The 15,521-nt window shown below is 43.0% G+C and overlaps 1 protein-coding gene and 1 long non-coding RNA gene across 26 annotated transcripts in view; both read left to right on the forward strand.

The window, feature by feature from the left end:
* Positions 1–15,521, forward strand: part of KIF13A (kinesin family member 13A) — a 198,443-nt gene that overhangs the window by 58,707 nt on the left and 124,215 nt on the right. The gene's annotated exons all lie outside the window — the stretch shown is intronic.
* On the forward strand, positions 885–6,102 carry LOC145516695 (uncharacterized). The gene is made up of 2 exons (XR_014061678.1): positions 885–3,314; positions 3,459–6,102. It is a non-coding gene; the product is annotated as an uncharacterized LOC145516695 (long non-coding RNA).

Raw genomic sequence — 15,521 nt, forward strand, 5'->3', positions numbered from 1 at the left:
AGGGGTGGTTTTGCTCTGCTTCCTGTTCCCATAGCACCTGGCCAAGTTTGGGGGTACCTCTTAATTTACTCTATCCTCCAGAGCAGAAGGGTAATGCACTTCAAGAGCGGTGCCATCTTTTTAAGCATTGCCAGCAGACGGTGGCACCGTGTGTGGTTCCTTTTCTTTGTCTTAAGGGCTAGTGAGTCTCAGGTGACTGTCCTCCTGCTCATCAGCTGTCCTTCAGTTGTATTCTGTTGACTGTGTGTGGTCTGTGGTCATGGGGTTGTTGCTGTCATGAAGGCTGTTGAGACAAGCACATGCCAGTGCTTCATTCCTGCTGGAAAAGGAGGTCAGAAAGGTAAAACCAGGCGACTGCAGTATGGTTTTTAGTCTAAAACACATTATGCTGACCTCTACACAGCAGTTAATGATTTAGAACATTAATTATGGGAGTCTTACCCCTTTTTCTTGAAGAGCTCCTCTACTTGTTGGAGAAATTCTTGTTGGAGTTGTTGCTTATGACATGAGCTTGTTCTGGAATGCTCCCGCACTGTTTGTCATCTTGTGTTTAGCTTTTATGTTATTTATAGGGTCTGTGATCTTACCTTAAATTCTTCCTCAGCATTTCCATTGCATACTGGTCTTTCTATTAATAAGTTCACCTTTAAAATATTAGCATGACTCAAATTGTTCTGAAGTTGAAGTTTAGGATTTGATGTGACCTCTGTTAGGTGTTTTTGCTAATGTCTTTTTAAATATCATCACTTTTTTGGTTATCTTATGATGGTATTTAACCCAGTAGGGGAGGAAAGATCATTTTCCCTCTATCCTCTCATGTTCATGGTTGAAACCTCCTGTAATAAAAGATTAACAAGAGAAAAACACAAATTTATGAACGTGTATACTTGAGAAGGGGCTTCCCCGGGTGGCTTGGTGGGAATCCACCTGCAATGCAGAAGCACAGGAGGTGTGGGTTCGATCCCTGGGTTGGAAAGATCCCCTGGAGGAGAGTATGGCAACCCACTCCAGTATTCTTGCCTGGGAAATCCCATGAACGGAGGAGCCTGGTGGGCTACAGTCAATGGGGTCACAAAGAGTCAGACGTGACTGAAGTGACTTAGCACACGCACGCATATGTGGGAAGACCCATGGAAAAATGAGTAACTCCCTGAGTTACATACCTTAAATACCATCTTCCACTAAAGACAAAAGAAAAGGGTGTATATGTTTGTGTGTGTGTGTGTGATGGGGCGGTTACGTGAAGTTACCAGGAAAAGAACAGTATAAACAAGAGAGGGTAAGGTTTGTTAGGCTGAAGACCGTGCCATCTCCATTGAGTTTCTTGTGATTTAAAGTCGTCCTTCTCTTCCTGGTACAGTGAAAGAGGTAATCGTAAACAATGGTTATTTCCTTTATAAACGTAGATGTCCCTTAAAAAAGAGGAATGTCTCTGTTTTCTGAGCTTTCCCTACATCTGCTATTTCTCAAAATAATCCTTATGCCAAAGAAACAAGTTTTGGGGTGGCACGATCTGCTGCCCTTCAGCACACATGGCCTTACTTGGAGCAGGGAAGTGGTTCTTGCTTCATACTGTTGCAATAGTAACATGTCTTAGACTGCATGATACAGAGCAGCAAAGAGAAGGTATTTATAGGGAGGCTCTTGTTGCTTTGCCATCTACTTGAAGCATACAGATGTGGAGGCCCGACTGTACTTGGCCATTTTATATAAGGGATGGACTTGAGCACCTGCAGATTTTGGTATTTGGAGGGTGTCCTGGAACCAATCCCCTGCATATACCAAGGGATGACTGTCTATAGCTGAATAAAATGAACTCTGGACTATCTTTTCCTTTGCTTCCTGAGTAGCACTATGGTCAGTGAAGTAGAATTCACTGTAGCTTGTTTCCCAAAGTGTCCTTTGGTGGTGGCCTCTGATGTGTAGCAAGCAAACTGGTTTTGCCAGCTTCTAATTTGTTTCACCGAATCCCCAGGTTTTTAGCTCCCTGGCCCTACTGCCACCACCACCCTAGGCTTCCTGAGACCATCCTGATTCTTGTTAGCTGTGCTAACTGGTGTGAAAAGATTCCTTTGAGCTCCATCCAAGACTGATTTGGAGCACTTCAAACATTTTGAAGAATAAGAGACTTGAAGACAGCAAGGCCAGTGTAGGGGTAGGGGATTAAGAGGTACAAACTATTGTGTATAAAATAACCTACAAGGATGTATTGTACAACACAGGGAATACAGCCAGTATTTCATAATAACTGTAAATGTAGTATGGGCTTCCCAGGTGGCTCAGTGGTAAAGAATCTGCCTGCCAATGCAGGAGATGCAGGTTTGATCCTGGGTTGGGAAGAGCCCATGGAGAAGGGAATGGCAACCCACTCCAGTATTCTTGCCTAGAAAATTCCATGGACAGAGGAGCCTAGCAGGCTGCAGTCCAGGGGGTCGCATAGAGTTGGACATGACTTAGTGACAGAGCACGCAATAGCACATATTGTATACCTGTAACTTACATGATATTTTACATCAGCTCTACTTCATTTCAAATAAAAATGAAGCTCCAAGAGTACATTTACACAAAATACTCAGGCTGTAGAGAAGCATATATGTACATAAGTGTTGTTCATTTTGGTTCATCAAACCGTATTTGGCAAAATCTGAAAGTGAGATGTGATGGTTCAGCTTACTGTCAACAGCTCCCTGACTCTGACTTATTTTCATGCTCAAACCAGCCTGGGAAGTAGAAGCCTCAAATTCTGCAGAAGGTTTATAGCTTTCACGTATTATGTTTTCTCATAGCTTGCACTTTTACCCAGTGTACCTAATAGGATGATTCCGAGCGGCTTTTCTCTTCTGTCTTCACTTATCACCTGGCTACTGATGGTGAACAGTTCAAATGTTGTCACTGCTCGCCAGCGTCTGTCCCTGGGGTGTTCGGAGGTTGGGGCTCCAGTGCTTCAGGGGTACACGTGGCTTGTTTATACCAGGAGTCTTCTTGCCTGGGCCAGACTCCTCTGGATTGGCGCCTTCCTGTTCCTTCTAGGAGAAATCTTGCTCTCTTATCCGTCTCTGAACTCAGTGATTATGAAAGTAAGGAATTATCTATGCTCTGGTTAGATTGCTTGTTGTGGTGAAATATTCATGACATGCAGTTTGTCATTTGAACTGTTTCAGTGTGGATTTGGGTGGTTTTCAGTTCGTTCACACCGCTGTGCAGCCATCACCATTTTCAGAACGTTTTCATCATCCCATGCAGAAGCTTAGTCCCCATTAATCAATAGCTTCCCATTCCTCCTCTCTCGGAGAAGGCAATGGCACCCCACTCCAGTACTCTTGCCTGGAAAATCCCATGGACGGAGGAGCCTGGTAGGCTACAGTCCATGGGGTCACTGAGAGTCGGACATGACTGAGCGACTTCACTTTCACTTTTCACTTTCATGCACTGGAGAAGGAAATGGCAACCCACTCCAGTATTCTTGCCTGGAGAATCCCAGGGATGGCGGAGCCTGGTGGGCTGCCGTCTATGGGGTCGCAGAGAGTCGGACACGACTGAAGCGACTTAGCAGCAACAGCAGCCTCCTCTCTCAGACGCTGGCAGCTGCTAGTCTACTTTCTGTCTGCGTCAACTTGAGTATTGCAAGTCCCTGATAGAAGTGGAATCTTTTCAGTATTTGTCTTTTTGTTTCTGGTGTATTTCACTTAGCATAAGGCCTTCAATGGTTCATCCATGTTGTGGCATGTATCAGAATTTCCTTTTTAGGCTGAATAATCTTTCCTTATGTGTAGACATCTTATTTGGTTTATCCATTCTTTGGCTGATGGTCATTTGGGTTGCTTCCATGTTTTGGCTCTTGCCAATAACGCTGTTATGCACATGGGCATGTAAATATCTCTTTGGGTCCTTACTTTCAGTTCTTTGGGGTTCATACCCAGAAGTGAGATTGTTGGATTCTGAATACATTTTAAGACACCATTTTCAGATCTGACCACAAGGTAGTCTTCATCTGAATATTCCCTAGTTTACTTAAGCATTCTCTAGTTATTATGCATTTAAATTATAAGTAATTTTTACATCACAGAAACTATCAGCTTCATTCTTATTAGTCCTCCGCTTTCTCAGTGAGTAATTAGGAATATGGTCTAGTTAAGAAGCAGCTAGCTAAACTTTCTTTTGAATACCAGAAAAAATGTCTAACTGTGTTCTCAGAAATGCACCAGGAGACAGACAAGTTTTAGGAGCTCACAGAACTATTTAAGAACTGAATTTCTTGGCAGGCTTATAGTTTAACAAAAGATAATGTCTTCCTTTTCTTTAACAGAAACTTGGACATAATCACCACTTCCATTCCATGTTTGTCTGACATCTTCATTGTAAGATGAGTAGGTTACCCAAGGATGAAATAAACAGGCCTGCATCTCCTGGTGTGATGGGCACAGCAGATTCTCATAAGAGTTGGATTAGGGGCAAGTAGAAATAACTGACAGCGTTAGTAAATGTCACTGTTTGTACTAGCAAACAGGTTTCCTTCTGATTTGCCTCTCTCCTTGCCAAGTAGTCGCTTTAAGTAAGTAATTTCCAGAGCAAACTGACATCTAAGTATCTCTTTACTAAGTGTCCCCTGTCCTCCTAAGAGGTAACACTGTTTGCTTTTGTCATTCTATGGCCACCCTCCATGAATGACTGCAGTCAGTTGAACCTGTTTCTTAATGGGGCACTGAGATGATGAACTCTGCTTGAATGCCGTGGGCACATATGCGCACACTATCTGAGATCTGCCCCTGCCACCAGGGATGTGTTGTTTAGATGTTCTCCTAAGTTCAGTGTCTGGAACGTTCTTCTGCTCCCTGATGTGAAACACCCGCTAGACTGTCTCTCTGTAGTGATGGAGAAACCATCTACACAAGACAGAATATGACGTCATCCAAGTACGAAGCTTGGAGTATCGTCTTTATTCTGACCTCTTGTATATCTAGACTGCCCATCTGCCTTCTCCACTTAGATGTCTAATTGGCATTTCAGACTCCTGCTTTACCTACCAAACTCACTCTTCTCACAGTCTTCCCATTTTAGTAGAAGACAATCCCAGGCTTCCTCTTGCACAGGTCTAACACGTGGAGGCACAAGTCTCATCAGTTCCTTTCTTACCGGACACTGCACGTTGGTTCATCAGCACATCCCTCTGCTCTAACTTCAGAATATGTCCTGAAGGTGACACTTAACATCTTGGTCCCCAAGTGTGGACTTGCCACTGTTTTCGCTCTTGTTAAGTCCGTCTAGCTGGAATCTCCTCCTTCCTGGTATCTGGTCGATGGACTTGAAGCATTTGTTGATTTTTTTTTTTTCCTTTGGAAGGCAAGTTTTTGGAGGAGTGAATTTAATTTGATTCTTATATGGAGATCCTGTGTAGAGATAATACATTTTCTTAAGACTATAAGACTATCTTATATAGTCTTAGATATCGTACATCACAAGGTGTAGGGGAGGTCAGTTAACCCAGGTTTTAGGCATTTGTTGCTGTCACTTCTGTTTTTATTTATTTTTTGGTCCATGCCACATGGCATGTGGGATCTTAGTTCTCTGACCAGGGATCGAACCCACACCTTTTGCCTTGGAAGCTTACAGTCTTGACCGCTGGACTACCAGGGAAGTCTCCTGTTGCTGTCACTTCTGAACCAACTAAATGTTGCTAAATGTTCATATCATACCCACCTACAATCAATAATATGAGAAAAAATTGTACACAAAATATAATAATAATTATGCTACGTATATTTCCATCTGCACAGGGAGACTTTGCTGTTTAATAGTCTCCTTTGAAGGGTCTTTTTCTCCGTCTTGCCCTTTCTAATCCACGTTGTCTCAGATCACAGTGCTGCCCTTCCTATAACTCTGTGTCCTTGTTCTGTTGTCTCTAAGGGAGACAAATTTTTCCTTTGGGCAAAGAAAGAATATTTAGTCCCCTGAAATGCAAGCTTTATTTAAGGGAGGCTCTCCTCAGTAGAAATGTGTTTATTGCTTATAGACTTTTCATTTTACCTGCCAAGTCCTATTACTTGAAGAACTAAAAAAAAAAATCTTATAAAAGTACTTTTATTGATTAACACAAGGAGAAAATTAAGCTTTTAGATCAGACAAAAGAAGAACGAGGCACACTAATACACTGAACTGTAAATTAACAGCATGGCTTGCATCCTGTGGACCCATAGCATAACTTACTTCAAGTCCAAGACTGAAAGTCGTGCAGAAAATCCCTAAAATGTCTATTGTAAGCAGTTCTAACAAGTTTTGTAATTAATGGCAGGAGAATATTCCAGACCAAATACAGGTCCTGCTGGAACCTATGGGTGTGACTTTTCTAAAATGTTAGTAAACTGTATCTCAGATATTATGTAACTAGAAATATAATCTCTGCTCACGATAGCATCTTGTAGTTTTAACAAACATTTATTCAATAATCCTGAGTTTTTTTTGAAAGTTTTAAATAGAGTTAATTTAAAAATCCTAGAATCTTATTTTAACGTAAAAGATTTTTGAGCACCTCCATGTATCAGCTATTGAAGAAGCTGCTGAAGATGCTGTAGGACTGAGACATGGCTGACCTAACGTGCTTACTGTGTGTGTACACACGGTACTGTGTGTAACGCGCTTACTGTGTGTGTGTGCATACCGGTGACTGTCTTCCTGGGGCTGCTACGCTGAATGAATCTCAGGGAAACATTCTTGAGGGTTTTGCCCCCCCCCGCCCATCTGAGATCAGACACCAAGACTGCTGGCATATTCCCGGCTGAGATGCTGGTGAAAGGTGAATGGAGAATTGAGATATGTTGGGAAAGAGTTAAAGAGCTTTTATGTGAACCTTCAAGTGCAACTGGTGGAAGGTTTTGGTCCCTTGCCTTTATGGTGTCCCTTGTCATTTGTGTGGTTCATTTGAAAAGTTGTCTATTAATGCAGTAATTATGCAAAGAGGGTTGCTCCTAATCACCATATATTGTCTTTCCACAAGCATGAAAAAAATCTAGACTGCCAACTACTGAAAAAACCACAGGGATTTGCATCTGGCAGCCTCCAAGTCTCTGGTACAGGAAAGATGTCATGGAATTTCCTGTTTTAATTGCAAAGACCAATCGAATTCCTGGGGCGTTTTTGACCTCACCTTGGTTGATGAGTCTCCTGACTCATCCACTTTATTTAAAAAACAAAAAAACTATTTTTTTTTTAAGAAAAAAACTTAAGGAAAGTCAATTATTTTAAGTTTTGTGTGTGTGTGTCTTAGTTGCTCAGTTGTGTCGACTGTTTGCAGCCCCATGGACTGTAGCCTACCAGGCTCCTGTGTCCATGGAATTCTCCAGGCAAGAATACTGGAGGAGGTAGCCATTTCTTCCTCCAGGGGATCTTCTCGACCCGCGGATCAAGCCTGGGTCTCCTGCATTATAGGCAAATTCTTTACTGCCTGATCCACCAAACATATAAAACACACATAATGACTAATAATAATAAAAATGAACATCCATATGCTCTATTCATCTGAAGAAACAGATTACCTGTGCTTAAGAAAAGGCGAGTAGACACAAAGCAGTATTGCTTTCAAAATAACCACATTCCTGATTTTTGTGTTCATTATTCCTTAAGCTCTTTTCTTTCATTTTTTTCAAACAGTTTTACTTTTAGCTCTGTATCCCCCGGATAATACTTTGTTTAGTTTTGTCCTTCTTGGAAAACTTTATAGAAATGGAATCATGCTGAATATTTTGGGGGGCTTTTTTCTTTCTCTCAGCATTTGTTTTGAGATTCATTCAGATTGATGTGTAGTGACTGTAGTTCATGTTCTTGCACTGCTGCAAAGGATCACATTGCATGGATCACCACTGTGTATTTTTCCATTCTCCAGGTTTCTTTCTTTACTGGGGTTTGGAAAGCAATGTGCTGTGCTGTGCTAAGTCACTTTAGTCACGTCCAACTCTGTGCAACCCTATCGACTGTAGCTCACCAGGGTCCTCTGTCTATGGGGATTCTCCTGGCAAGAATACTGGGGTGGGTTGCCGTGCCCTGCTCCAGGGGATCTTCCCCACCCAGGGATTGAACCTGCGTCTCTAAAGTCTCCTGCATTGGCAGGCAGGCTCTTTACCACTAGTATCACCTGGGAAGCCCCCTGGAAAGCAGTATGGATCCCAAATTCAGCAAGTCGGCTAGCCATTGAAAGCTTCAAAGATTGACCCCTTTCTAGTCAGATTCCCAAGTGGTTTGCTTTCATTTGTGGGAATGGTGAAGGCCCACATTTCTGGAGACTTTCTAGAGAATGGACTTGCTTTGCCTTCTCCAGGGGCTGTTAGCTCTTGACCTGATTCTTCTCCATCTGGAATCACAGCCCTGTTTCTGCAGGATCTTCCCAAGGCTTTCTTCCCTGTGTCTGAGTCCTTCCTCATGTTCACCACACTCCTTTTAAGGGCTGATCTGTTTTGGGGGTTGGGAACAGCTAGGAAACCAGATGCTGTAGCTGGAAGGAGGCTAGTCTTCAGAGCACAGGAAGATACTGAGACTTTCTTCTTCCTGCACTTGGCTTTCTAAGGGCCTTCTCCTTCCTTCCGGTCCATCACCACCTTGTTTCTCATCAGAAATTGGCAGATGTTCTGTTCCACCCCTGTCTTAGTGTATCTTGCAGTAGTAACCCTCCCCTGAATACTCTTTGGGAAAGGCATCGTTAATATATTTTCCGTTTGTTTACATTGGCTCCTTTTACCTAGATCTCAGAATTGCAGTGGAATCTTCTAGTACCTTAAGATAAGTCCATTTATCTTGAGGGAGAATGTGAACCGTTAAGGGCAAACTAATTTTCAGTTCACGTTTGATTTAGAATGTATAGGCCAAACGATTTTGTGTGTGTGTGTGTGTGTGAATGACAGTAGGGCAAAGAAGGAATTTTGTAAGTTGACAAGAAGAATACAGTCTCACATTTTAAAGGATATTCATTGCCCTTGAAATTATATTCTATGAAAGTAGGAGAGTAACAGAAAGGGCCCAAACCAAAATTATCTTTTTGTAAATGTCTCCAGGCAGAGAAAGATTTTGTATGTAAAAACACTATGAAAGGATTGATCTTCCCAATGTGGTAAATCAAAAATTCTGCCCTCTTTCCACTCCTTCCCTCCCACCCTCCCTCCCTCTCTCCCTTCCTTTTTGGTGAGGGGGCAGAAGTGAAGGTGAAGAAATCAAGGACACTGATTTATCCTTTGTTAAAAGACTTTGTTTTATGACAGGTGCACGCTCTGCTGATTGGGGTATATTAGATAAATTTTATTGGGGGCTTTGTCCTATGTTTTCTTCTGTCGATTACTTTTCTATATCCTCTTGACTTTGAATGTATACAGGAGATGGAGACTGAAATGAAAACTGCATCTAATTACACCTTTTCCACCAAAATACTAAACTCCAAAGCAGAGAAGCTCAATTCTGAATAACTGAAAATTGGGTATAATCCTTATTTAAAATATTTTTTTATCCTGATTAAAATAATTTTTTTTCAGCTCTTCCTGCTGCTCAGATTTTCTTACCCATAAGTATTTTAATGTGAGTAAAATTTCCAGCTAACTGGCTCCTCTTCCTTCAAACACCAGACCTTAACCATTTTGCCCTATTTTCTGCTCTGTCCTAAGCAGAGGCCAGAGGTCACTGGATGTGATCATGAGCAGCTGTTACTGTCTATGCGGTGAAGTGAGCTTGGCTTGCTCTCAACTCCCCATCTCTTGTCACAGTGATGGGCTGTCAGGAGACTCATCCCACTGTCGCCTCCCTTTCACCCTGTGTAAAGTGGCTGTCGTATCTGCTGCGTGCTGGAAAGCCAGATAACAGACGGGAGTGAGTACCGCAGCTTCAGGATGGATGAGTTGGGAGTGGAGGCATGGCTGACCCTTGGGGCTGTCAGACATCTATTTCTGGGGCTCTTACGCTTTCCTTTGGACACAGGAGGACTGAGGTCCCTGGGAAGGGAGTGCCTACTGTTCTCAGTTGCCTGTAAAACCTTTGGAAATTTGCGATCTACTTGTTTCTCCAGACTGCGTGTGCAGCCACCGTGACTCAGACATTAATAGAACTTTGAAAATTCTCTAATAGCCTTATCTCAGGAGCATCAGCTATTCCTTATCTACACAAGCCTGGCTGTGTATGCATATGTCTTACGGATGGGTTTGTTATGCTCTGTTGTTATATGGTGGATGTGGTGTGATGTTCCGTGATGCTATATTATCCCTTTCCATTCATGCATGTTTGAAATTTCCCCCAGTAAAGCTTTTGTGAAAATGCAACGCTGCATATATATTTGATTGGTCTACAGACAAACCTGAAAGAATGGAGTTACTCAGGGAAACATTGCCATTGTCTCAAATGGTACTATTAATATTAATAGTGACCTGGTGATGTGTCTCCATATATTCATTCATTCACTTATATTTATGGTGCCTGACAGTATTCTAGGCACTGGGGACAAGCTAGAGGGAAGCCCCTATTTCTGTGACTCTTATAACCATTAAGTCCAGGGGAGAAGGTCTGTAGATAGGTAAGTAGGTAAATAAACAAGATGGTTTTAGGTGGTGAAAGGTGCTGAGGAAAACAGAACCAAGTACTGTGAGACAGTGGCAGTGATTTGGTGCAGACAGCTAACATGAAAGTTAAAGAAGTCTTCCCCAAGAAGGGGAGCAGAGTCGTGAGGAGGGAGGGGTCCCCAGGCAGGGAGAGCTTCTGTGCAGGCGTCCTGGGATGCGAATTCTCTGGGGTGGTGCCTCTCACTTTTAGAAAGGCGGCCCCAGAGAACGTGCAGTCCAGCCAATTCATCCAACATACTTACCTCCCGATACCCAGAGTCAGAAATTAGCCTCCTGCCCAATACCTGCTGCTTTAAGAGCTATCGATTGAGCCAGTAAATAAGCCAGTAAACATATCCTTATTAAGAGGGCTTTCAAATTAGTGGTTAACCAAAACAGTCACTTTTCTGCAGTAGTAAAATAAACCTACCCAGTTATTTGCATAAAAATAAGCTGCCTTTCAAGTATGACCATCATAAATGGCCTTGTGGGATACCTGCCTACTTTCTGAATGTGGTTCTGAGGTTATTTTTTAATGCCTGTGTGTGTGTCTTTGGTAAACGCATGTTCCGTCCTGTGCAGCAAGCACCGTGGAGACTGGACAGGACAGGGCCAGGACGATCGTGACTCAGCCTCTGCCTGGGGGGCACCCAGTGTGGGAAGACGCAGGGGTCTGTGACCAGGCCAGATGCTTACCACGTGCCAGGCGCAGGGTCAGTGGTCGTGAGCAGAGCAGACCTGGGCACAGTCCTAGTGCAGCTCAGCTTCAAGTGGACGAGACAGACAACAAATTATGACGTTGACAAAGTACAATGGATGCCATGAAGAAAATTGATGGGGAATTCCAGATAGGATGGTCAGGGAAGGGCTCTCTGGGGAGGTGACGGTCACACCTAGTGTGAAAAAAGAATCAAGGGAGAGGACGTTCCTGGCAGAGAGAGTGGCGTGGGTGATGGCTCTGAGTCAGAGAAGAGTTTTATGAGTTCACGGTGGGTAGAAAGGAGGAGACGAAAGACAGAAAGGTGAACAGAGGCCAGATCCTATCAATGACATTAAAGAACTCATTGACATTATTCTAAGTGCAATTGGAACTTATTTCCGGTGTTAAACAAGGAGAATGGTAGGAAATTTGTTTTCAACATATCATTTTAGTCACAAGGTTAGATGTAGGGTTAAAGGGATTCATCAAAAGATCCTAATCCTAGTTTTTGCCTGGTCTTTATCCTAGCCACGCCATTTGCTTAGCTGTGTAGGCTGTTTATTCATCTGAGAAGTCCACCTCCTGTTGTGGTAAGGATTGAGTAAATAAGATAAGGTGTCAAGAACCGTGTGCAATGGGCAGAATGCACTCAATAACATCAGTGCCCTCCTCGTTGTCCCTCCTTCCCATGGAGTAAAATCTAGGAGCAAAGTGTTCTGGGGTCAGTCTCTGGTGGCCTTGGGGCCAGCATCACTGAACCCAGTGGCAGCTCCATGAGGTGATGGCCACCATGTCCAGCTGTGGGGCTGAGTGCTGAAGAATGGGTGCTTTTGAACTGTGGTGTTGGAGAAGACTCTTGAGAATCCCTAGGACTGCAAGAAGATCAAGCCAGTCAATCCTAAAGGAAATCAACCCTGAATATTCATTGGAAGGACTGATGCTGATGCTCCAATACTTTGGCCACCTGATGCGAAGAGCCAACTCACTGAAAAAGACCCTGATGCTGGGAAAGATTGAAAGCAGGAAGAGAAGAGAACAACAGAGGATGAGATGGTTGGATGGCATCACTGACTCAATGGACATGAGTTGGAGCAAACTCTGGGAGACGGTGAAGGACAGGGAAGCCTGGAGTGCTGCAGTCCATGGGGTCACAAAGAGTCAGACATGACTTAGTGATTGAACAACAAGTTCAGGGTTGATCTGGCCCATTCAAGAACTGGATTAGTAATGGTGGCTTTATTAATGGCTTTTTCCAATTGAGATGATTAGTTTAGTCTCACAGAGTTTCTCCTTTTTTCTTGATGCCTCTTGAAGGAAAAAACGAACTTGCAAATGGAGCACCACTGTTGCTCTTTCACTGATAATTCTAAGTTCTTAGGAGGATCTACAAACCTTCATGCTTCTTGTTCATTTCTGAGACTCTCATTTAGACTAAAGACATGTTCTTTGCTTGATTTACATGGACTTTCTTGTTGTTTTGAATCTCTAAATGTCTTCCGTAAATAATCAGTTTCTTATACACTTTTGAGGGAGCATTTAATTCTCACGAATTCCATAATAGTGTTCATTGGATTCATGTTACAAGTTTGTGTCGTGGGTGCAAGGTTTATTTGTTTTTAATGATGTAAATAAAACATGTGAAGAAAATGCTGTTCAGTGGTGTGAGGATAATAAAGATGACCCGGGAGAGTAGCAGCTGCACTCGAGGTGCCTATAGTATGATGGCAGCCTGTGTTAGGAATCCTGAACCTTCATGAATCAGCATTAGACTTGCCCGTATTCAGTTCTGCCCTGGGATGGATAGGCATTGTAAGGAGGTTTACACATGCAGTGCTGGTTAGATGGTGTTGTTTTTGTTGTTGTTATTTTGTTTTTGTTATGTTTGGGGAGGGTTTATTTGTTTATTTTCAGCTTAGCTTAAAAAAATCTTCTTGAGTAAAAACTTTTATTAGAGCCATTTGAGGTTCACAGCAAAATTCAGAGGAAGGTAGAGGTTTCCTGTGTACCCCCTGCCTCCACTCATACATAGCCTTTTCCATCATCAACACTGTGCTCTACAATGGTACATTTGTTACAGCTGATGAACCTACACTGACATGTCATAGTCATCAGGAAGGGTTCACTCTTGGTGTTGTACGTTCTATGGGTTTGGACAAATGTATAATGAGATATATCCACCATTAGATCACACAGAATATTTTCATTGCCCTAAAAATCCTCTGTACTCTGCCTGTTCATCTCTTCCTACCCTCCCAAACCCAAGCAACCACCCATCTTTTTACCGTGTCCGTAGTTTTGCATTTTCCAGAATGTCATGCAGTTGAATTTATACAGTATGTAGCCTTTTCAGATTGGCGTTCACTTAGTACTATGCATTTAGGGATCCTCCATGTCTCTTCTTGGCTTGATAGTTTATTTCTTTTTAGTGCTGAGGTTGGATATCATTTAATATCGATCCATGCATCCTACCTTGAATGTTTTTAGATATACCTGGGCTCTGGAATCAAACTGTTCCTAGTGGGCTGTCCACAGTGGAGGCTGAATTGTAATTTTCCTATCTTCATGATTCAACTCAGTGTGACCTTGAAACTTAATGGTTCTGCACAGACATCTTTCAGCATGTGTGGGCTGCTGAGTCAGAGGTGTCTTGGTCCCACAGCCCTCAAGGAGGTGGGTCCTGCAGGCTCTCAAAGTCCACAAGCATCTGGCAAGTAGTGCAGCTATTGCTATGGCAGGTGGAAGGAAGGAGATTATATAAAATAAATGGCTAAATAGGTAAAATAAATGGCTGGAAGTGGGAGAATTCCATCACTGGAAAGTGGTGGTGGCAAGAACAGAACCCCGGCATCTGGTTTCTGCATCCCTGCTCTTAGCCACCATGCTCAGCTGGCTCTCAGAACAGGCTGATACTTGTCTCTGCTACTCAGCTAACATCTCTGCTTTCATGAGGCTGTTGCATGGAGTGTGAGGTTTGGTTCAAACTCCCTAATGTAGGAAATGTAAATATTGTTCATGCAGTTATAAGCTTGATATCATAAGTATATGCTGTGCTGTGCTTAGTCGCCCAGTTATATCCGACTCTTTGTGACCCCATGGCTGTAGCCTGCCAGGCTGTTCTGTCCATGGGGATTCTCCAGGCAAGAATCCTGGAGTGGGTTGCCATGCCCTCCTCCAGGAAGTATATGCTATCTAGGTACAAATTCTCACATAAGTGGAAAATTAATCCTGGAAGGATGAGTAAAACTGATAAGATGTATGTTCCTTCCAAACAGCATGTTAATTGAGGTCCTGTCTAGCAGTAGCAGCTGAGAACTAGCCTGAGAATGGCCTCACAGAGGGGCCTGATTCTTGATTTTAAATCAAGAATTGGTGCTTACTGCTGCTTTTTTTTTTTAAGCTTCGCTGCATGGTCCTTTTGAAGACAGAGCAAGAAAATTGCACAAGAGCCATGTTTTCTCTGCTCAACTTTGTTTTGGTTAATCTAGTGTGAGTTCTTGCCAGGCTCCCCCCTCTGGGAGTTGCGTCCATGGTGATGAGAAGCTGGAGCTCCTTGGGCTTGGAGAACTCTCCACAGAGACAGCCAGGGGCTTCTCAGAGGCCTGTCACCTACAGCGGTAGCTGGCTGTGTTTCGTTAGTCAGGGGGAATAATTCAGGCATTTTCCTTGACAAATATCAGGAGAAAAAAGGCAGGAAGGCTGTTATCAGTGGATAGCAATTCCATCAAATAATGCCCTGTAACTTGCTAACCTTTCCATTTGCTTTGTGTATCCATTTTAATTTTGGAAACACGCACACACACATACACATATATTGAATGAACATCATTAGGTTGAATCAATAGTTTCTGTGGATATGCTCGTGTATTCCCATCAAGTTTTGCATTTTATTATAGCAGTCTGTTTGAATTAACCAGTTCATTAATGTTTTTGCCATTTGTATTCTTCTTGTGGTGGGTGTCAAGGGCTCTTCAAAATGTGAATGTAACCCCATCTGCTTTTTGGGCTTCCCTGGTAGCTCAGACGGTAAAGCATCTGCCTGCAATACGGGAGACCTGGGTTCGATCCTCAGATCAGGAAGATCCCCTGGAGAAGGAAATGGCAACCCACTCCAGTACTCTTGCCTGGAAAATTCCATGGATGGAGGAGCCTGGTAGGCTACAGTCCATGGGATCGCAGAGTCGGACACAACTGAGCAGCTTCACTGGATCTGCTTTTTATAACTCATAGAAGTTCTTGCTGTATAGTTTTGTATATATGAA

This window comes from Giraffa tippelskirchi, chromosome 8 (assembly GCF_054371585.1).
Source record: "Giraffa tippelskirchi isolate mGirTip1 chromosome 8, T2T-mGirTip1v1.2.pri, whole genome shotgun sequence".
NCBI classification, from domain to species: Eukaryota; Metazoa; Chordata; class Mammalia; order Artiodactyla; family Giraffidae; genus Giraffa; species Giraffa tippelskirchi.